The sequence below is a fragment of the Nerophis lumbriciformis genome, linkage group LG05 (genome assembly GCF_033978685.3).
Source record: "Nerophis lumbriciformis linkage group LG05, RoL_Nlum_v2.1, whole genome shotgun sequence".
In the NCBI taxonomy this organism is placed as follows: Eukaryota; Metazoa; Chordata; class Actinopteri; order Syngnathiformes; family Syngnathidae; genus Nerophis; species Nerophis lumbriciformis.
The window spans coordinates 2,427,498-2,452,547 of NC_084552.2; positions in this window are offsets into that span (position 1 = coordinate 2,427,498).

A 25,050-nucleotide genomic window follows, 5' to 3' on the forward strand; every position below is an offset into this window, starting at 1 on the left:
ATGAAAACAAACAGCTTGGGCCTTAAGAGGTTAATAACCTACAGGAGGCGCCATCAAATTGTACGTGTACACCACTGCAACTTTCTTGACTTTTTAGATTACATTTTAACGCATTTATCGGCCGATATTATCGGCAGGCCGATATTATCGGACATCTCTAATTTCTATCATTAAAGGCTTAGTAGCCACATGCGTGGACAGCACCTTTTAGCTCTTATTTCCAAAATTGTGTACACTACTGAATTGGGGTCTTATGGCCTCTTATGTGGACACTTATACTGCCATCTGGGGGTGTCAGAAACGTATAACATACAATGCAATTTGGGGGGAAAAAAAGTGTAAAAATGAGAATTAGCATGTCACTAAACATGAAGTACACGTTTGTGTACTTATGGACTAAGTACACCATATCAAAAGATGATTCTTAGTTTGTATTCCAATTAGGGTCCAATAAGCCCAAATAGTAAAGAGAAATAAAAAAAGCATGAAAACAAACAGCTTGGGCCTTAAGAGGTTAATAACCTACAGGAGGCGCCATCAAATTGTACGTGTGCACCACTGCAACTTTCCTGACTTTTTAGATGACATTTTAACGCATTTATCGGCCGATAATATCGATATTATCGGACATCTCTAATTTCTATCATTAAAGGCTTAGTAGCCACATGCGTGGACAGCACCTTTTAGCTCTTATTTCCAAAATTGTGTACACTACTGAATTGGGGTCTTATGGCCTCTTATGTGGACACTTATACTGCCATCTGGGGGTGTCAGAAACGTATAACATACAATGCAATTTGGGGGGGGAAAAAAGTGTAAAAATAAGAATTAGCATGTCACTAAACATGAAGTACACGTTTGTGTACTTATGGACTAAGTACATCATATCAAAAGATGATTCTTAGTTTGTATTCCAATTAGGGTCCAATAAGCCCAAATAGCAAATAGAAATAAAACAAGCATGAAAACAAACAGCTTGGGCCTTAAGAGGTTAATAACCTACAGGAGGCGCCATCAAATTGTACGTGTGCACCACTGCAACTTTCTTGACTTTTTAGATTACATTTTAACGCATTTATCGGCCGATAATATCGGCCTGTAATTTCTATCATTAAAGGCTTAGTAGCCACATGCGTGGACAGCACCTTTTAGCTCTTATTTCCAAAATTGTGTACACTACTGAATTGGGGTCTTATGGCCTCTTATGTGGACACTTATACTGCCATCTGGGGGTGTCAGAAAAGTATAACATACAATGGAATTTGGGGGAAAAAAAGTGTAAAAATAAGAATTAGCATGTCACTACACATGAAGTACACGTTTGTGTACTTATGGACTAAGTACATCATATCAAAAGATCATTCTTAGTTTGTATTCCAATTAGAGTCCAATAAGCCCAAATAGTAAAGAGAAATAAAACAAGCATGAAAACAAACAGCTTGGGCCTTAAGAGGTTAATAACCTACAGGAGGCGCCATCAAATTGTACGTGTGCACCACTGCAACTTTCCTGACTTTTTAGATTACATTTTAACGCATTTATCGGCCGATAATATCGGCAGGCCAATATTATCGGACATCTCTAATTTCTATCATTAAAGGCTTAGTAGCCACATGCGTGGACAGCACCTTTTAGCTCTTATTTCCAAAATTGTGTACACTACTGAATTGGGGTCTTATGGCCTCTTATGTGGACACTTCTCTTATGTGGACACTTATACTGCCATCTGGGGGTGTCAGAAACGTACAACATACAATGCAATTTGGGGGGGAAAAAAGTGTAAAAATAAGAATTAGCATGTCACTACACATGAAGTACACGTTTGTGTACTTATGGACTAAGTACATCATATCAAAAGATGATTCTTAGTTTGTATTCCAATTAGGGTCCAATAAGCCCAAATAGCAAAGAGAAATAAAAAAAAGCATGAAAACAAACAGCTTGGGCCTTAAGAGGTTAATAACCTACAGGAGGCGCCATCAAATTGTACGTGTGCACCACTGCAACTTTCCTGACTTTTTAGATTACATTTTAACGCATTTATCGGCCGATAATATCGGCAGGCCGATATTATCGGACATCTCTAATATCTATCATTAAAGGCTTAGTAGCCACATGCGTGGACAGCACCTTTTAGCTCTTATTTCCAAAATTGTGTACACTACTGAATTGGGGTCTTATGGCCTCTTATGTGGACACTTATACTGCCATCTGGGGGTGTCAGAAACGTATAACATACAATGCAATTTGGGGGGGGAAAAAAGTGTAAAAATAAGAATTAGCATGTCACTACACATGAAGTACACGTTTGTGTACTTATGGACTAAGTACATCATATCAAAAGATGATTCTTAGTTTGTATTCCAATTAGGGTCCAATAAGCCCAAATAGCAAAGAGAAATAAAACAAGGATGAAAACAAACAGCTTGGGCCTTAAGAGGTTAATAACCTACAGGAGGCGCCATCAAATTGTACGTGTGCACCACTGCAACTTTCCTGACTTTTTAGATTACATTTTAACGCATTTATCGGCCGATAATATCGATATTATCGGACATCTCTAATTTCTATCATTAAAGGCTTAGTGGCCACATGCGTGGACAGCACCTTTTAGCTCTTATTTCCAAAATTGTGTACACTACTGAATTGGGGTCTTATGGCCTCTTATGTGGACACTTATACTGCCATCTGGGGGTGTCAGAAACGTATAACATACAATGCAATTTGGGGGGAAAAAAAGTGTAAAAATAAGAATTAGCATGTCACTACACATGAAGTACACGTTTGTGTACTTATGGACTAAGTACATCATATCAAAAGATGATTCTTAGTTTGTATTCTAATTAGGGTCCAATAAGCCCAAATAGCAAAGAGAAATAAAACAAGCATGAAAACAAACAGCTTGGGCCTTAAGAGGTTAATAACCTACAGGAGGCGCCATCAAATTGTACGTGTGCACCACTGCAACTTTCCTGACTTTTTAGATTACATTTTAACGCATTTATCGGCCGATAATATCGGCAGGCCGATATTATCGGACATCTCTAATTTCTATCATTAAAGGCTTAGTGGCCACATGCGTGGACAGCACCTTTTAGCTCTTATTTCCAAAATTGTGTACACTACTGAATTGGGATCTTATGGCCTCTTATGTGGACACTTATACTGCCATCTGGGGGTGTCAGAAACGTATAACATACAATGCAATTTGGGGGGGAAAAAAGTGTAAAAATGAGAATTAGCATGTCACTAAACATGAAGTACACGTTTGTGTACTTATGGACTAAGTACATCATATCAAAAGATGATTCTTAGTTTGTATTCCAATTAGGGCCAAATAGCAAAGAGAAATAAAACAAGCATGAAAACAAACAGCTTGGGCCTTAAGAGGTTAAGAGGCACCATCAAATTGTACGTGTGTACCACTGCAACTTTCCTGACTTTTTAGAGTATTCTATCATTATTAGAAAACTGTTGTGCACTTATTGTGCACCACTGCAACTTCTCTGACTTGTTGGACTATTTTATCATGATAACCGGCAGAAAGAGCGGTTACATTGATTATCCGACACATCCACAACTGCTCGGTGCACTAATTGTAAGTGTATCTTGTGTTTTTTATGTTGATTTAATTAAAAAAAATTAAATAAAAAAAACCCGATACCGATACTAAAAAACATCTTTAGTTTTGGATGATACCACAAATTTAGGTATCGATCCGATACCAAGTAATTGGTATCGGGGTTGGTAGAATCAGAATCAGAATCAGCTTTATTGTCATTACGCAAGGTAACGAGATTGAGGCCATTCCATACAGTGCGATGTGTGCATGCTAGAAAAACAATGTGCAAATATATAAAAATATAAAAAATTTAGAAGTGCAATGAATATGGTGTGAAATGAATATATACATGAAAAAAACAAAAAGAAAAACAGGGTGGTTGGTGGAATGGGTTATTGCACCGAAGAGAAGGCAGTTATGAGGGACAATGGGGCAGTCCGTTCAGGATGGTTATGGCCCTGGGGAAGAAGCTGTTCTTTAGCCTGTTTGTTTTGGTTTTAATGCACCTGTAGCGCTTCCCAGAGGGCAGCAGGTGGAACAGGTCAGAGCCAGGGTGGGTGCTGTCCTTGATGATGGCACTGGCTCTGTTGAGGCAGCGGGAGGTGTAGATGTCCGTCAGAGAGGGGAGAGGGCGGCCGATGATCTTCTGAGCCGTCTTGACCACTCTTTGCAGCCTCTCCCTGTCTGCTGCAGTGCAGCTGCCGTACCATACCGTAATACAGTAGGTCAGCAGGCTCTCGATGGACGAGCGGTAGAAGGTCAGCAGCAGGTCAGGCTTCAGGTTGTACTTCCCGAGGACTCTAAGGAAGTGTAGCCGCTGCTGAGCCTTCTTGATGATTGATGTGGTGTTGACTGTCCAGGAGAAGTCATTAGAGATGTGGACTCCAAGGTACCTGAAGGTGTGGACCCTCTCTACACGCTCGCCATTGATGTAGAGGGGGGCAGGGTCTTTGCTGCTCCTCCTGAAGTCGACGATGATCTCTCTGGTCTTGCTGGTGTTGAGAGCGAGGTTGTTCTCCGAAGACCAGGCCGTCAGCTTCAGGACCTCCTCTCTGTAGGCAGCCTCGTCACCCCTGGAGATGAGCCCGACCACTGTGGTATCGTCGGCGAACTTGACGGTAAGGTTGTCACTGTGGGCCGGACTGCAGTCATGGGTGTAAAGGCAGTAGAGGAGGGGGCTCAGCACACAGCCCTGTGGGGAGCCGATGCTCAGCGTGCGGGAGGATGAGAGGTGCGGGCCAAGTCTCACATTCTGGGGTCGGTCCGTTAGGAAGTCCCTTATCCAGGCGTTTGTGAGAGGGGGGAGGCCAAGAGTGTCCAGTTTATTGCAGAGTCTGTCCGGGATTATTGTATTGAAGGCAGAGCTATAGCTATAGCTATAGTAGCTATAGAAGGTGGGGATTGTACAGGAACCCTCAGGTTGCTGGCACTGCCACTCTCCCAACCGTGCCAAGGGGAACAAAGGAGATTTTAAGCCTACTTTTTGTACTTAAATGACCTCAAACATGCCTTTTTTTTTTAGTGGGAACACATTAATTCTGGTTTATAATTATTCATGTTTTGCCTCTAAAGTGAGCTCTGGTGCTTATTATGAAGTCAGCATAGCACTTTTCTTACAGGTGGCATGGCGGCAGTCTTCCACGCGGAGCCGAACGCCGTGACGAAAGGGTAAAGAGGGGCCGAGCCACACCAAAGAGACTGGATCAATTCCGATCTCCTTGATCCCGTGACCCCCGGAGCCCTGGGAGAGAGCGAGAGAGTCTCAGAGGGAGTCCCAGCCGAGTGCGGAGCTGGCGAGTGACTTTGAAGTCGGGTCGGAAGGAGGCAATGGAGGTTGCTCTTGCAAGACTGGCTAAGTGTGTGTGTGCATGTGTGTGTGTGTGTGTGTGTGTGTGTGCCCCCTGGTGTGTGTGCTGGGCCTGTGGAGAGAAGTGGGTGGGTTTGAGGTAAATGACAGAAACACGGTCGCATACTTGGATGGAACGGAGGACGGAGGCACGCTTATTTGTTGCCTGACTAACGAGCTCTCGGGGTCCATTAATGAGAGAACTGCATCCATTATCATCATCATTTCAAAAGGACCGACCCTGGATTCAAACACACACACAGGCATACATACATACACACATACATACGCACGCACACAGACTATTTCATCAGCACAAGCAGTAGGGGTTCGACGAACACGCTTTCACTTTGTAGTGCGGCACACATCAATGTACAGTAAACATGCTTTTACATTGGACTGACATTAGAAACTAACAAAGTGAGGCTATAAATGTGCATGGTTCTTTAGAATTTGTGTGAAAAAAAGTAGAAAAAATAATAATAATTTCAAGAGACATTGAGAACAAATGTGTAATATATATATATATATATATATATATCCATCCATCCATCTTCTTCCGCTTATCCGAGGTCGGGTCGCGGGGGCAGCAGCCCAAGCAGGGAAGCCCAGACTTCCCTCTCCCCAGCCACTTCGTCCAGCTCTTCCTGTGGGACCCCGAGGCGTTCCCAGGCCAGCCGGGAGACATAGTCTTCCCCAACGTGTCCTGGGTCTTCCCCGTGGCCTCCTACCGGTCGGACGTGCCCTAAACACCTCCCTAGGGAGGCGTTCGGGTGGCATCCTGACCAGATGCCCGAACCACCTCATCTGGCTCCTCTCCATGTGGAGGAGCAGCGGCTTTACTTTGAGCTCCCCCCGGATGGCAGAGCTTCTCACCCTATCTCTAAGGGAGAGCCCCGCCACCCGGCGGAGGAAACTCATTTCGGCCGCTTGTACCCGTGATCTTGTCCTTTCGGTCATAACCCAAAGCTCATGACCATAGGTGAGGATGGGAACGTAGATCGACAGGTAAATTGAGAGCTTTGCCTTCCGGCTCAGCTCCTTCTTCACCACAACGGATCGATACAGCGTCCGCATTACTGAAGACGCCGCACCGATCCGCCTGTCGATCTCACGATCCACTCTTCCCTCACTCGTGAACAAGACTCCGAGGTACTTGAACTCCTCCACTTGGGGCAGGGTCTCCTCCCCAACCCGGAGATGGCACTCCACCCTTTTCCGGGCGAGAACCATGGACTCGGACTTGGAGGTGCTGATTCTCATCCCAGTCGCTTCACACTCGGCTGCGAACCGATCCAGCGAGAGCTGAAGATCCTGGCCAGATGAAGCCATCAGGACCACATCATCTGCAAAAAGCAGAGACCTAATCCTGCAGCCACCAAACCAGATCCCCTCAACGCCTTGACTGCGCCTAGAAATTCTGTCCATAAAAGTTATGAACAGAATGGGTGATAAAGGGCAGCCTTGGCGGAGTCCAACCCTCACTGGAAACGTGTCCGACTTACTACCGGCCATGCGGACCAAGCTCTGGCACTGATCATACAGGGAGCGGACTGCCATAATCAGACAGTCCGATACCCCATACTCTCTGAGCACTCCCCACAGGACTTCCCGAGGGACACGGTCGAATGCCTTCTCCAAGTCCACAAAACACATGTAGACTGGTTGGGCAAACTCAAGGACCCTGCCGAGAGTATAGAGCTGGTCCACAGTTCCACGACCAGGATGAAAACCACACTGTTCCTCCTGAAACCGAGGTTCGACTATCCGGCGTAGCCTCCTCTCCAGTACACCTGAATAGACCTTACCGGGAAGGCTGAGGAGTGTGATCCCACGATAGTTAGAACACACCCTCCGGTTCCCCTTCTTAAAGAGAGGAACCACCACCCCGGTCTGCCAATCCAGAGGTACCGCCCCCGATGTCCACGCGATGCTGCAGAGTCTTGTCAACCAAGACAGCCCCACAGCATCCAGAACCTTAAGGAACTCCGGGCGGATCTCATCTACTCCCGGGGCCTTGCCACCGAGGAGCTTTTTAACTACCTCAGCAACCTCAGCCCCAGAAATAGGAGAGCCCACCACAGACTTCCCAGGCACTGCTTCCACATAGGAAGATGTGTTGGTGGGATTGAGGAGGTCTTCGAAGTATTCCCTCCACCGATTCACAACATCCGCAGTCGAGGTCAGCAGAACACCATCCTCGCCATACACGGTGTTGATAGTGCACTGCTTCCTCTTCCTGAGGCGGTGGATGGTGGTCCAGAATTGCTTCGAAGCCGTCCGCCGTGTTACCATTTAGTGGTTAATTGTATGGAATATGTACTGAACTGCGCAATCTACTAATAAAAGTTTCAATCAATCAATCAATCAATGTTAAGGACTACTGAGATGAGGTAGTCATATGTTACTTTGGTTTTACTGACAGAATACATCATTCAGTGTGCTGTTTAAAAGTTTGGGCACCCCTGCCTGTATCGAAGCATGAAAGAAAGAAAAATAAGCATAATAGCACGGCGGCAGCAGCAGAGAGGGAAACGTCCCATTTCCGTCGCCTTCCCCACCTTTTGTGGCGCGCCATCAAAGGACCAATTAGGGTGCCAGTGAAGGCCGTCAAGGTTGCACTGGAGGTCCTGTCAGGCCTGCCCTCAGTGCTGCTGACACCAGTGACAAGGACCTCTTACTGCCTGCCTGACACCATCTTTCACCCCCACACCTTTCCTAAAAAATATGCATTTCCCCCTAAGCTTTTCTTATATGCTATGACAGCAACTACTGTACAGAATAACCACACTGAAAATAACATTTGTCAGGTATGAAAAAGTCCGCCATGTTGACGTACTAATCCCATTTAAAACTATGAAAAAAAACTATATATATATATATATATATATATATATATGTATGTGTGGGAAAAAAAATCACAAGACTATTTCATCTCTACAGGCCTGTTTCATGAGGGGGGGTTCCCTCAATCATCAGGAGATTTTAATGGGAGCATTCACATACCATGGTTTATATAGGGCACAGAGTGGGTGGGTACAGGCTGGCGTAGGGGCGTGGTGATTGGCTCATGTGTTACCTAGGAGGTGTTTCCGTCTGCGGCGGCATGCTGTTACAATTTCGCTGCACTTGTTGAGGGATGACAGGTCTGGACGGTAAATAATAAACAGTTTTTCTTTCAAGCATAGGTTGCATCTTTTATTACCACCATTGTAAGGTGTGCTGGATGCAAGAATTTGCCATGTTATTGAATATTCAACATTATTGTCTTTGAGGTCCCAAATGTGTTTGCTGAGTCCTGTGGTATTCCGCAGGTTTTGGTTCCTGAAGGAAGCCTTGTGATTGTTCCATCTGGTTTTGAACTCTCCCTCGGTTAATCCTACATATGTGTCGGATGTGTTAATGTCCTTGCGTGTTACCTTAGATTGGTAGACAACTGATGTTTGTAAGCACCCCCCGTTGAGAGGGCAATCAGGTTTCTTTCGACAGTTACAGCCTTTGTTGGTTTTGGAGTCGCTCTGTCCGGGGGCCGACGGCTCATTTGCAATTGTTTTGTTGTGGTTTGAGATGATTTGTCGTATATTGTTCATACAGCTGTAGCTCAATTTAATGTTGTTCTTGTTGATATATATATATACATATATATATATATATATATATATATATATATATATATTAAAGGAATTAGATCATTATCAGTACTTATTACACTTTTAATTTACCTAATAATAAAAAATGTATACCTATTTTAGCAATTTTAGTCTTATTTTTTTCCCCATATTTTTGTATATTTTAAAATTTTCCTGAACACAAGCTTGTGTCATTTTGTTATTTCCCCTTCTCTTTTTTTCCACACAGCAAGTGAAATCAATTTAAACATGTAAGCAGACAATATTGTAGGTGCCAACTCACACAGCACATATGGTGTCCATAAAACTATTAGTAAAAGTTCAATTGTAATACTTGTATGTTTAATGCGCCGACAATCCATCAAGCGGTGTGGCTTCGAAGCTTACCGAAGTCGTGCTAAAAACTATTTTGACAGTTTTTTGAGCGCCGTGTGTAATGTTCTATATTCTCAATGGAACATTTGAAGTTTTGGTGGTGTTGACTGCCATCATATTGCAGTCTACACGTATCTCTTATGTATGACTGCCATCTACTGGTCACTCTTATCATTACATTATGGACCAAATAAAATGTATTTGAAGTCGGTAAGCACAACCAGAATTATTCGGTACATTAGGCACACCGAATTATTAGGCGCACTGTCGATTTTTGACAAAATGAAAGGATTTTAGGTGCGCCTTATAGTCCGAAAAATACAGTACATGATTAATGTAAGTGTGTTCATGATTAACGCGATATTTTTTCGTGATTAATCACATGAGTTAACATTATTTTTGACAGCCCTATTTATAACATATCCAATGGAAGGTGTCAAATGATGGTAGTAGAGATGTCCGATAATATCGGACTGCCGATATTATCGGCCGATAAATGCTTTAAAATGTAATATCGGAAATTATCGGTATCGGTTTCAAAAAGTAAAATGTATAACTTTTTAAAACGCCGCTGTGTACACGGACGTAGGGAGAAGTACAATAAACCTTAAAGGCACTGCCTTTGCGTGCCGGTCCAATCACATAATATCTACGTTTTTTCACACACACAAGTGAATGCATGCATACTTGGTCAAAAGCCATACAGGTCACACTGAGGGTGGCCGTGTAAACAACTTTAACACTGTTACAAATATGCGCCACACTGTGAACCCACACCAAAAAAGAATGACAAACACATTTCGGGAGAACATCCGCACCGTAACACAACATAAACATAACAGAACAAATACCCAGAATCCCTTCCAGCACTAACTCATCCGGGACGCTACAATATACACCCCCCGCTACTCCCTATCCCCCCCCCCCCCCCCACCTCAACCTCCTCATGCTCATGTCCCAAATTCAAAGCTGCTGTTTTGAGGCATGTTAAAAAAATTAAAAAAAAGCACTTTCTGACTTCAATAATAAATATGGCAGTGCCATGTTGGCATTTTTTTTTCCCATAACTTGAGTTGATTTATTTTGGAAAACCTTGTTCCATTGTTTAATGCATCCAGCGGGGCATCACAACAAAATTAGGCATAATAATGTGTGTCATGTCTGTGTGATCATGTTTTGTTTTAGTCATGTTCGGTTTTGTTTTTGGACTTTCTGTGCACTTTTGTTTGTTTTGTCACCATAGCAACCATTAGTTTTCGCCCGTCACGTCACACGCACCTGTTTCACGTTTTGAGTCACGCACCTGTTTTCACTAATCATGTCTGTAGTATTTAAGTTCATTGTTTTCAGTTTGTCTTGCTGGCGACATCACACCCCTGTCACACTCTGTTTACCTCTGCGCACTTCATGCCATGTCCAAGTAAGTTTTTTCGATTCATTCCACAGTTAGCGACTTTTGTTCATGTCCTTAGTTATTTTGCCCACGTGCAAGTATTTGTTTCATTTGTCAAGTTTGTACTTCCGCCTTGTGCGCGCCTTTAGTTTGTTCCTTTTGTTATAGTAAAAATAAACATGTACTTACATTCCCGTCTCGCCCGAGCCGACTTTCCGTTGCCTTCCGGAAAAACAAAACCCAAGGACCAATTTCATGACGATGTGTTAGTTCCACAACTGTATATATCGGTATCGGTTGATATCGGAATCGGTAATTAAGAGTTGGACAATATTGGAATATCGGACATACTTGCCAACCCTCCCGGATTTTCCGGGAGACTCCCGAAATTCAGCGCCTCTCCCGAACACCTCCCGGGACAAATTTTCTCCCGAAAATCTCCCGAAATTCAGGCGGACTCAGGTCCTCATGGGTTTATTGTTAGGCAGTTTCATTAACGTCCTCCCAGCGCGGTAACAACACACAACAGCAGCAGTCACGTTTGTGTCTACCGTAAAGCAGTTCGTCTGCCGTAAACAGCAATGTCGTGACACTCTTAAACAGGACAATACTGCCATCTAGTGCATTTGATGAAAGCACTTTTGTGCGTGCCACACATCAGTGCATCATCAGAGAGGGTGTTCAGCATGGTTCGAAAAATAGGGACAGAGAATAGAACAAGGATGGACAATTCAACCCTTAACTCAACAATGAGTAGATGAGTGTTATGTGTGTGTATATGTGTAAATAAATGAACACTGAAATTCAAGTATTTATTATATATATATATATATATATATATATATATATATATATATATATATATATATATATATATATATATATATATATATATATATAAAATATATATAAATATATAATATATAAATAATATATAAAATATATATTTATATATATATAAAAGCAAACACCCAGAACCAAGTCATGACAAAAATATATGGATTTTTTTTAACCTTTAGGGCTCCCTGGGACCATAAAGGGTCTCAGTCATTAAAACATTAAAAATAAGTCAAATTAATATATATATATATATATATATTTTTTTTTTTAACGCTTACAGTAAATCTCTATATCAACTTCAGGTTGATGAAAAGTTAAAAAAAAAAAAATATTTTGATATATTAAATGAATCATGTATTTACATTCCCGTCTCGCCCGAGCCAACTTTCCGTTGCATTCCGGAAAAGCAAACACCCAGGACCAAGTCATGACAAAAATATATGGATTTTTTTTTAACCTTTAGGGCTCCCTGGGACCATAAAGGGTCTCAGTCATTCATTAAAACGTTAAAAATAAGTCAAATTAATATATATATATATATATATATATATATATATATATATATATATATATATATATATATATATATATATATATATATATATATATATATATATATATGTGTATGTGTGGGGAAAAAAATCACAAGACTACTTCATCTCTACAGGCCTGTTTCATGAGGGGTTCCCTCAATCATCAGGAGATTTTAATGGAAGCATTCACATACCATGGTTTATATAGGGCACAGAGTGGGTGGGTACAGGCTGGCGTAGGGGCATGGTGATTGGCTCATGTGTTACCTAGGAGGTGTTTCCGTCTGTGGCGGCATGCTGATACAATTTCGCTGCGCTTGTTGAGGGATGACAGGTCTGGACGGTATATAATAAACAGTTTCTCTTTCAAGCATAGGTTGCATCTTTTATTACCACTATTGTAAGGTGTGCTGGATGCAAGAATTTGCCATGTTATTGAATATTCAACATTATTGTCTTTGAGGTCCCAAATGTGTTTGCTGAGTTCTGTGGTATTCTGCAGGTTTTGGTTCCTGAAAGAAGCCTTGTGATTGTTCCATCTGGTTTTGAACTCTCCCTCGGTTAATCCTACATATGTGTCGGATGTGTTAATGTCCTTGCGTGTTACCTTAGATTGGTAGACAACTGATGTTTGTAAGCACCCCCCGTTGAGAGGGCAATCAGGTTTATTTCGACAGTTGCAGCCTTTGTTGGTTTTGGAGTCGCTCTGTCCGGGGGCCGACGGCTCATTTGCAATTGTTTTGTTGTGGTTTGAGATAATTTGTCGTATATTGTTCATACAGCTGTAGCTCAATTTAATGTTGTTCTTGTTGAATACTTTTCTTAGGGTGTTGTCTTTGGGAAAGTGTTTGTCAATCAGATTGAGGAATTTGTGTCCAATGTTAGTTGAGACGTTTTTGCTGTATGGGGGGTTGTACCAGATGATGTCGTTTCGTTTTCTGTTCTTTTTTGGCTGGTTTCCTGGCGTGGGTTCATAGGTGAGGGTGAAATTGTATCCGCTTTCATCAAGGGCTTTTTGGTACGGGGGGGTTGCTTGGTCAAATTCAGCTTTGCTAGATGACAGCATCGATAGCCTTTTATTAATTCCGGTAGGTATTCTTTTCGTGGTGGTGGGTGGGTGGTTGCTGTCATGGTGCACACCTCCTAGGTAACACATGAGCCAATCACCACGCCCCACGCCCCTAAGATATATATAACTATATATATATATGAAATACTTGACTTGGTGAATTCTAGCTGTAAATATACTCCTCCCCTTTTAGCCACGCCCCCAACCACGCCCCCGTCCCACCCCGACCCCGCCCACCCCACCCCCCTCAATCGGAGGTCTCAAGGTTGGCAAGTATGATATCGGATATCGGCAAAAAAAGCCATTATCGGACATCTCTAGATGTTAGTGTCAATGGTAGTTAATTATTAGTATAGGTTAAACACAAACTCTACTTCTTCCTACTCCTTTACATTAAGTTGTACCACACCAACGCATCTTAGCATCACGAAAGCCATTATAAGGTAAAACTACACCATAACTCACACGAGACAGCAAAAAAAAAAAAAAAAAAAAAGCAACACTCCTTCCTTCATCTCGTTTGATAACTTCTTGGCCGCACCACATCTCCGCCCACCGCTGCACCCCCACCTCCTTGGAATTATTGAAATGTTAACGCTGCCTTTGATATTTAAGAAAAGGGTACAGATGTGCAACTTGAAATGTAGGGGCTTTAATCTCACTCTTTGTCATGCTCCAAAGGGAACACCAACGCTGTGATTTTTTTTCTTTTCGTCGGTTTGGCCGCATGCTTCGGCAGCCTGCGTGCCCTTTTCTGCTCAAAAAAATGTCATTGATAAAGTATATATATTTACAGTCGTGGTCAAAAGTTGACATACACTTGTAAAGAACATAATGTCATGGCTGTCTTGAGTTTCCAATCATTTTTATTTTTTTGTGATAGAGTGATTGGAGCACATTTTGTCACAAAAAAACATTCATGAAGTTTGCGTCTTTTATGAATTTATTACGGGTCTACTGAAAATGTGAGGAACAAAAGTATACATACAGCAATGTTAATATTTGCTTACATGTCCCTTGGCAAGTTTACCTGCAATAAGGCACTTTTGGTAGCCATCCACAAGCTTCTGCTTGAATTTTTGACCACTCCTCTTGACAAAATTGGTGCAGTTCAGCCAAATTTCTGACATGGACTTGTTTCTTCAGCATTGTCCACATGTTTAAGTCAGGACTTCGGAAAGGCCATTCTAAAACCGTAATTTGTCATGATCCGTGGCCCGGATCATATTTTTTGTTATTTTTCTGTTAGTTTTGGACTCCCTGGGCAGCAGCGGTGCCGCGCCCGGGAATAATTTTTGGTGATTTAACCCCCAATTCCAACTCTTATTGCAGTTTCACTGCAATAAGGCACTTTTGGTAGCCATCCACAAGCTTCTGCTTGAATTTTTGACCACTCCTCTTGACAAAATTGGTGCAGTTCAGCTAAATGTGTTGGTTTTCTGACATGAACTTGTTTCTTCAGCATTGTCCACATGTTTAAGTCAGGACTTTGGAAAGGCCATTCTAAAAGCGTAATTTGTCATGATCCGTGGCCCGGATCATATTTTTTGTTATTTTTCTGTTAGTTTTGGACTCCCTGGGCAGCAGCGGTGCCGCGCCCGGGAATCATTTTTGGTGATTTAACCCCCAATTCCAACTCTTATTGCAGTTTCACTGCAATAAGGCACTTTTGGTAGCCATCCACAAGCTTCTGCTTGAATTTTTGACCACTCCTCTTGACAAAATTGGTGCAGTTCAGCTAAATGTGTTGGTTTTCTGACATGAACTTGTTTCTTCAGCATTGTCCACATGTTTAAGTCAGGACTTTGGAAAGGCCATTCTAAAAGCGTAATTTGTCATGATCCGTGGCCCGGATCATATTTTTTGTTATTTTTCTGTTAGTTTTGGACTCCCTGGGCAGCAGCGGTGCCGCGCCCGGGAATAATTTTTGGTGATTTAACCCCCAATTCCAACTCTTATTGCAGTTTCACTGCAATAAGGCGCTTTTGGTAGCCATCCACAAGCTTCTGCTTGAATTTTTGACCACTCCTCTTGACAAAATTGGTGCAGTTCAGCCAAATTTATGACATGGACTTGTTTCTTCAGCATTGTCCACATGTTTAAGTCAGGACTTTGGAAAGGCCATTCTAAAAGCGTAATTTGTCATGATCCGTGGCCCGGATCATATTTTTTGTTATTTTTCTGTTAGTTTTGGACTCCCTGGGCAGCAGCGGTGCCGCGCCCGGGAATAATTTTTGGTGATTTAACCCCCAATTCCAACTCTTATTGCAGTTTCACTGCAATAAGGCACTTTTGGTAGCCATCCACAAGCTTCTGCTTGAATTTTTGACCACTCCTCTTGACAAAATTGGTGCAGTTCAGCCAAATTTATGACATGGACTTGTTTCTTCAGCATTGTCCACAAAGTCAGGACTTTGGAAAGGCCATTCTAAAAGCGTAATTTGTCATGATCCGTCGCCCGGATCATATTTTTTGTTATTTTTCTGTTAGTTTTGGACTCCCTGGGCAGCAGCGGTGCCGTGCCCGGGAATAATTGTTGGTGATTTAACCCCCAATTCCAACTCTTATTGCAGTTTCACTGCAATAAGGCACTTTTGGTAGCCATCCACAAGCTTCTGCTTGAATTTTTGACCACTCCTCTTGACAAAATTGGTGCAGTTCAGCCAAATTTATGACATGGACTTGTTTCTTCAGCATTGTCCACATGTTTAAGTCAGGACTTTGGAAAGGCCATTCTAAAAGCGTAATTTGTCATGATCCGTGGCCCGGATCATATTTTTTGTTATTTTTCTGTTAGTTTTGGACTCCCTGGGCAGCAGCGGTGCCGCGCCCGGGAATCATTTTTGGTGATTTAACCCCCAATTCCAACTCTTATTGCAGTTTCACTGCAATAAGGCGCTTTTGGTAGCCATCCACAAGCTCCTGCTTGAATTTTTGACCACTCCTCTTGACAAAATTGGTGCAGTTCAGCCAAATTTCTGACATGGACTTGTTTCTTCAGCATTGTCCACATGTTTAAGTCAGGACTTCGGAAAGGCCATTCTAAAACCGTAATTTGTCATGATCCGTGGCCCGGATCATATGTTTTGTTATTTTTCTGTTAGTTTTGGACTCCCTTAGTTCCTGTTGTTGTGCACCCTTGAGTTTGTTTAGTTACCTTGGCTACTTATTATTTTCGCCTGCCTCTGATTGGTGTTCGGGACGCTCACCTGTTCCCCGAGCACTAATCAGAGGCATTATTTAAGTCGGCCTGGCTTCTTTGTTTGCTTATGCAACAAGTTATGTGAGTATCGCCGGTCTCTATTCTATGCTAAGTGGTACTCTTAGCTTCCATATTTCCGTCGGCTTGTTTCCTGTTTTTTGTACCTCCTTGATTTCTCAGGAATAAATCATGTTCCTACCCGCAAGTCCTGTCCGGAGTGATCCGTTTGCATCCCGGGGGAACGAACCTCGAAACAAGCTGCGACCCCCCGAGCCTGATTTAGCCATTCCTTTACCACTTTTGACGTGTGTTTGGGGTCATTGTCCTGTTGGAACACCCAACTGCGCCCAAGACCCAACCTCCGGGCTGATGATTTTAGGTTGTCCTGAAGAATTTGGAGGTAATCCTCCTTTTTCATTGTCTCATTTACTTTCTGTAAAGCACCAGTTCCATTGCCATCTTTGTCTATGTCAGGGGTGTCCAAACTTTTTCCACTGAGGGCCGCACACGGAAAAATTTAAGCGTGCGGGGGCCATTTTTATATTTTTCATTTTCAAACCATAACAAAATTGTCATGTCTGTGTGATCATGTTTTTGTTTTGGTCATGTTCGGTTTTGTTTTTGGACTTTTTGTGCACTTTTGTTTCGTCACCATAGCAACCATTAGTTTTCACCTGTCACGTCAGCCACCTGTTTCACGTTTTGAGTCACGCACCTGTTTTCGTTAATCATGTCTGTAGTATTTAAGTTCATTGATTATTTTTTTTTTTTGTCTAATAATTAAGTTTATCTGATCATTTCGATTTCTTATCCCATAATTTTGACATTTTTATCTGATTATTTAGCTTTTTTTAAATTAATGTAATTTACGACTTTTTAGAAAATGGATGGACTTTTTATCTCATAATTATGATATTTTATCGCAGAATTTCGATTTTTGTATTTAATAATGACGACTTTTTACTTCCTGCGACGAGGTGGCGTCTTGTCCAGGGTGTACACCACCTTCCACCCGATCGCAGCTGAGATGGGCTCCAGCACCCCCCGCGACCCCGAAAGGGATAAGCGGTAGAAAATGGATAGATGGATGGATTTTTTCTCATAACTTAGATTTTTTTTAATCTCATATTATGATCTCATAATCTCGATTATTTATTTTTTGTCTAATAATTAAGAATATTTGTCTGATCATTTCGATTTCTTATCTCAGAATTTTGACATTTTTATCTAATGATTTAGCTTTTTGCTTTTTAAATGATATAATTAACGACTTTTTAGAAAATGGATGGATGGATGGACTTTTTATCTCATAATTATGATATTTTATCGCAGAATTTCAATTTTTGTATTTAATAATGATGACTTTTTACTTCCTGCGACGAGGTGGCGTCTTGTCCAGGGTGTACCCCGCCTTCCGCCCGAATGCAGCTGAGATAGGCTCCAGCACCCCCCGCGACCCTGAAAGGGATAAGCGGTAGAAAATGGATAGATGGATGGATTTTTTCTCATAATTTAGATTTTTTTTAATCTCATATTATGATCTCATAATCTCGATTATTTATTTTTTGTCTAATAATTAAGAATATTTGTCTGATCATTTCGATTTCTTATCTCAGAATTTTGACATTTTTATCTAATGATTTAGCTTTTTTTTTTTTTAAATGATATAATTAACGACTTTTTAGAAAATGGATGGATGGATGGACTTTTTATCTCATAATTATGATATTTTATCGCAGAATTTCGATTTTTGTATTTAATAATGATGACTTTTTACTTCCTGCGACGAGGTGGCGTCTTGTCCAGGGTGTACACCGCCTTCCGCCCGAATGCAGCTGAGATGATTTCATGTCCATCGTTCATGCTGCTCCTTTTAGTCCATGCCAAGTAAGTTTTGTTTATTAATGCTATAGTCTTTTGGTTTCATAGTTTGTTGTCCGCCACTGTGCGCGCTTTTCGTTTGTACTTTATTTTGATATATTAAATAAATCATGTATTTACATTCCCGTCTCGCCCGAGCCAACTCTCCGAGACAGGGTGTTCAGCATGGTTAGAAAAATAGGGACAGAGAATAGAACAAGGATGGACAATTCAACCCTTAACTCAACAATGAGTAGATGAGTGTTATGTGTGTGTAAATGTGTAAATAAATGAACACTGAAATTCAAGTATTTCTCTTATTTTTATATATATATAATAAAATAAATATATATTTATAGCTAGAATTCACTGAAAGTCAATTATTTCATATATATATATATAAACTATATATAAATATATAATATATAAATAATATATAAAATATATATTTATATATATATAAAAGCAAACACCCAGGACCAAGTCTTGACAAAAATATATGGATTTTTTTTAACCTTTAGGGCTCCCTGGGACCATAAAGGGTCTCAGTCATTAAAACGTTAAAAATAAGTCAAATTAATATATATATATATATTTTTTTTTTTAACGCTTACAGTAAATCTCTATATCAACTTCAGGTTGATAAAAATTAAAAAAAAAAAAAAAAAAAAAAAGGTTTTATGCCTTTTCTGTCAAAGACAACTTTGTTTTTTTTATAGTAAAATTGGAAATATGCAGTATTTAGTAATTAGAGCTCTAAAAGATCAATAATGCAGGACACCATTGATTTGAATTCTTTAATATTTTTGAGAAATCAGTGAAAATATTAATAAAATCCCACTAAATGTATTGGGCATCCAAAAGGTCCCCCACTCATACAGTGAGTTTTTATTTTTATTTTAACACTTAAGTTACGAGATCAACTTCAGATATATCTGTCGATTTTACATATGAACTATTATTTTGTTTGTTTTTATGCTCTTTCGTCAAAGAAAACTTTGATGTTTTCATATGGCAACCACACAATATATGCAATATTTTGTCCACATAAAACATTTTAAAGTGAAATTTTTTAAGTAATTGGAGCCACGAATAGGTCAATAATTCATTATAACATAGATTTTTTTTGTCCTTTTTTTTTTTTTGGAGCAATGGCAAAAAAAATTGGCAGTGACAAGAATGGTGGGAGCGGGGATAGAACCTGGAACCCTCAAGTTGCTGGCACGGCCACTCCACCGACCGAGCTATACCGCCACATACATATACATACAGGTAATAGCCAGTAAATTAGAATATTTTGAAAAACTTGATTTATTTCAGTAATTGCATTCAAAAGGTGTAACTTGTACATTATATTTATTCATTGCACACAGACTGATGCATTCAAATGTTCATTTCATTTAATTTTGATGATTTGAAGTGGCAACAAATGAAAATCCAAAATTCCGTGTGTCACAAAATTAGAATATTACTTAAGGCTAATACAAAAAAGGGATTTTTAGAAATGTTGGCCAACTGAAAAGTATGAAAATGAAAAATATGAGCATGTACAATACTCAATACTTGGTTGGAGCTCCTTTTGCCTCAATTACTGCGTTAATGCGGCGTGGCATGGAGTCGATGAGTTTCTGGCACTGCTCAGGTGTTATGAGAGTCCAGGTTGCTCTGATAGTGGCCTTCAACTCTTCTGCGTTTTTGGGTCTGGCATTCTGCATCTTCCTTTTCACAATACCCCACAGATTTTCTATGGGGCTAAGGTCAGGGGAGTTGGCGGGCCAATTTAGAACAGAAATACCATGGTCCGTAAACCAGGCACGGGTAGATTTTGCGCTGTGTGCAGGCGCCAAGTCCTGTTGGAACTTGAAATCTCCATCTCCATAGAGCAGGTCAGCAGCAGGAAGCATGAAGTGCTCTAAAACCTGCTGGTAGACGGCTGCGTTGACCCTGGATCTCAGGAAACAGAGTGGACCGACACCAGCAGATGACATGGCACCCCAAACCATCACCCAACCATGCAAATTTTGCATTTCCTTTGGAAATCGAGGTCCCAGAGTCTGGAGGGAGACAGGAGAGGCACAGGATCCACGTTGCCTTAAGTCTAGTGTAAAGTTTCCACCATCAGTGATGGTTTGGGGTGCCATGTCATCTGCTGGTGTCGGTGACTCCATGTAATCACAAATTATGTTAACTTAAATATTGTGTAAATATGCAAATATATATAATCAAACATTCAAACCATTTTTTAAATAGAAATAAACACTAATAATAATGATTTCAAAGCAAGTTATCCATCAAATTGTGCAATGTAAAAGCAGCAATAGATTTCATGGTAACATTGTGAAATTTACTGTGTTTTTTTTTACAGCATTTTTCTCTAAATGAAAAAAACAGTACTTTTCTTTTTACTGTAAGAAAATGTGGTGCCGTTTTGGCATTTACAGTACCGTATTTTCCGCACTATTAGCCGCACCTAAAAACCACAAATTTACTCAAAAGCTGACAGTGCGGCTTTTAACCCGGTGCGCTTTATATATGGATTAATATTACGATTCATTTTCATAAAGTTTTGATCTAGCAACTTCGGTAAACAGCCGCCATCTTTTTTCCCGGTAGAACAGGAAGCGCTTCTTCTTCTACGCAAGCAACCGCCAAGGTAAGCACCCGCCCCCATAGAACAGGAAGCGCTTCTTCTTCTACTGTAAGCAACCACCCGCCCGCGTAGAAGAAGAAAAAGCGCGCGGATATACCGTACGTTTCATTTCCTTTGTGTGTTTACATCTGTAAAGACCACAAAATGGCTCCTACTAAGCGTCAGGGATCCGGTTCATGAAAAGACGCAATCTCTCCATCCGCACACGGATTACTATTTCACAGCAACTGATATTCCTGTGAACCGCACTGTGGATACAACGGGAGCACGTACGGTGAATATTCGCACCACAGGGAATGAGAAGTCATCCTTCACTGTGGTTCTAGCTTGCCATGCTAATGGCCAGAAACTTCCACCCATGGTGATATTCAAAAGGAAGACCTTGCCAAAAGAGACCTTTCCAGCCGGCGTCATCAGAAAAGCTAACTCGAAGGGATGGATGAAGAAAAGATGAGCGAGTGGTTAAGGGAAGTTTAAGTTTACGCGAAGAGGCCGGGTGGCTTTTTTCACGCAGCTTCGTCCATGTTGATATACGATTCCATGCGCGCCCACATCACGCTGGTTTTTAATATATTATTAAAGTTTGACTGACCTATTTGACTGTTTTTTTGACATTCCTTTAGCGCAGTTAGATGCGGCTTACAACACGGGGCGGCTTATAGGTGGACAAAGTTTTGAAATATGCCGTTCATTGAAGTATGAAGTTCATTGGTGTCGGTCCACTCTGTTTCCTGAGATCCAGGGTCAACGCAGCCGTCTACCAGCAAGTTTTAGAGCACTTCATGCTTCCTGCTGCTGACCTGCTCTATGGAGATGGAGATTTCAAGTTCCAACAGGACTTGGCGCCTGCACACAGCGCAAAATCTACCCGTGCCTGGTTTACGGACCATGGTATTTCTGTTCTAAATTGGCCCGCCAACTCCCCTGACCTTAGCCCCATAGAAAATCTGTGGGGTATTGTGAAAAGGAAGATGCAGAATGCCAGACCCAAAAACGCAGAAGAGTTGAAGGCCACTATCAGAGCAACCTGGGCTCTCATAACACCTGAGCAGTGCCAGAAACTCATCGACTCCATGCCACGCCGCATTAACGCAGTAATTGAGGCAAAAGGAGCTCCAACCAAGTATTGAGTATTGTACATGCTCATATTTTTCATTTTCATACTTTTCAGTTGGCCAACATTTCTAAAAAAAATCCCTTTTTTGTATTAGCCTTAAGTAATATTCTAATTTTGTGACACACGGAATTTTGGATTTTCATTTGTTGCCACTTCAAATCACCAAAATTAAATGAAATAAACATTTGAATGCATCAGTCTGTGTGCAATGAATAAATATAATGTACAAGTTACACCTTTTGAATGCAATTACTGAAATAAATCAAGTTTTTCAAAATATTCTAATTTACTGGCTTTTACCTGTATATGTAAAAAAAATGAATAAATAAATAAAAGGCACAAACAAACCTTCTGTATTGATGCCACTGGCTTGGCACTTGTGCACCCAGAGGACCAGGATGATAGCATGGCACAAAGACAGCCTAACCCCCCCCCCCCACACCCTCTCTGGTATCTTTCTCGTGCAGTGGCCCTCGTTTACCACCATAACCCAAATTAGCAGGGCAGGCGTTATCCTCTCCATCGCGCCGCGCTCTTAAGAGAAGACGGAGGGGGGGGGGGGTTGCAAATGTGGCAGAATTTCCTCCCTGCCTCTGTGACAGCGCTATCTGACAGCGTTTTACATCCCCCCCACCCCTGCTCTCCCCTCACTCCACTCGGCTGTCACACAAAGAAATTAATACCCCCAGTGACTGTGTTTTAATTAAGCAATTTCATGCAAATTACACATTTTAGATTGTCAAATAATATACTGCGCAAAATTGTAGGCAGGCTGATCTGATATGCATGGAGTGTTATTCTTCCAGGCGCTGGGCATACACGGAAAATGAACAAAAATGCTAATTTCTAATCTATTATGCAAACAGTGGAGATACTTACGCAGATTTGCACGCCGTTCCCGGTTAAATGCGCCCCCTAAATTCTACGACTCGCTTTCTCTTTCTATTGCCTTTCTTTTTTTGATTTGCCTATATTACAATGATATTGTTCCACTTTCCAAGCATGTTCTTACAAGCTGCAGCTTTAAATAAACAGATATGAAGCACAGCTGTGGCTGAGCTCATTGACAGTGAATAATTAGAACGTTAACACCTAAAATAATATATATTTTTTAATGAAACACAGCTAATATTTGTAATCCTCACATCTTTTTTTCCTATTAGAACAATTAACCTAACGAAGGGTGCACCAGACTATAAGACGCACTGCCGATGAATGGTCTATTTTTTTACCGTTTTCATAGAAAAGGCACACCAGGACATATTTTTATAATTTTTTTCTAAATGTAAAACACTTCCTTGTGGTCTACATCAGAGCCGGCCCAAGGCATAAGTGTACTAAGCGCTTGCTTAGGGCCCCGCGGCCACCAGGGGGCCCCCAAAAGCAATTAACAAAAAAATTGTTATGATCCGCTGCCCGGATCATATTTTTGTTTTTGTTTTCAAGTGACTTGTGTTTTCTGCACCTCTTGAGTTTGTTTCTGTTGCCATGACGGCAGATTATTGTCACCTGCCTCTGGTTAGTGTCCCGGACGCGCACCTGTTGCCCGGGCACTAATCAGAGGGCTATTTAGTTTACGCGCTGGCCTCATTCGGTCTGTTGGTTTTGTTTGCTCCTACGCAACAAGTTACGCTCCTAGTTTCGCTCATAGTTTACATTTTTGATATTAGCATCTTTGCTACCCTCTTGTTTTCCGTGCCGTGGTGCACCGCGCAGCATTTTGTTCTGTAATCAGAATAAATCATTTATTCTCACCTGCAAGCCGCTTCCTGACATCCCTCTGCATCTTGAAAAGACGACCTCCGGCATCACAATGCCACGCTATCGTAACAAAAATCTTATTTTTAATGTTTTGCATGTACGAGTCTGACTGATGATTTCTAAATGATCAAAGATATATTATTGTACAAAAACACAATTTTAGGTCAACAGAGTGCTGCTGCTGATCTAGGCTTAGTGATTCTTCCTGCCTCTCGTTAAATGTAAAGCTGCCTCTGCTGCACCTGTGACGTTTGCCGCCTGCTATGACAGCCCTCGCAAAAATGACTAATGATCTACTGCTAACGATGGATTCTGATGCGTCATCTATGTTGCTGCTTCTTGATCTTAGCGCTGCTTTCGATACCGTCGATCATAATATTTTATTAGAGCGTATCAAAACACGTATTGGTATGTCAGACTTAGCTTTGTCGTGGTTTAACTCTTATCTTACTGACAGGATGCAATGCGTCTCCCATAATAATGTGACCTAGGACTATGTTAAGGTAACGTGCGGAGTTCCTCAGGGTTCGGTTCTTGGCCCTGCACTCTTTAGTATTTACATGCTGCCGCTAGGCGACATCATACGCAAATACGGTGTTAGCTTTCATTGTTATGCTGATGACAGCCAACTCTACATGCCCCTAAAGCTGACCAACACGCCGGATTGTAGTCAGCTGGAGGCGTGTCTTAATGAAATCAAACAATGGATGTCCGCTAACTTCTTGCAACTCAACGCCAAGAAAACGGAAATGCTGATTATCGGTCCTGCTAAACACCGACATTTATTTAATAATACCACCTTAACATTTGACAACCAAACAATTACACAAGGCGAATCAGTAAAGAATCTGGGTATTATCTTCCACCCAACTCTCTCCTTTGAGTCACACATTAAGAGTGTTACTAAAACGGCCTTCTTTCATCTCCGTAATATCGCTAAAATTCGTTCTATTTTATCCACTAGCGACGCTGAGATCATTATTCATGCGTTCGTTACGTCTCGTCTCGACTACTGTAACGTATTATTTTGGGGTCTCCCTATGTCTAGCATTAAAAGATTACAGTTGGTACAAAATGCGGCTGCTAGACTTTTGACAAGAACAAGAAAGTTTGATGATATTACGCCTATACTGGCTCACCTGCACTGGCTTCCTGTGCACTTAAGATGTGACTTTAAGGTTTTACTACTTACGTATAAAATACTACACGGTCT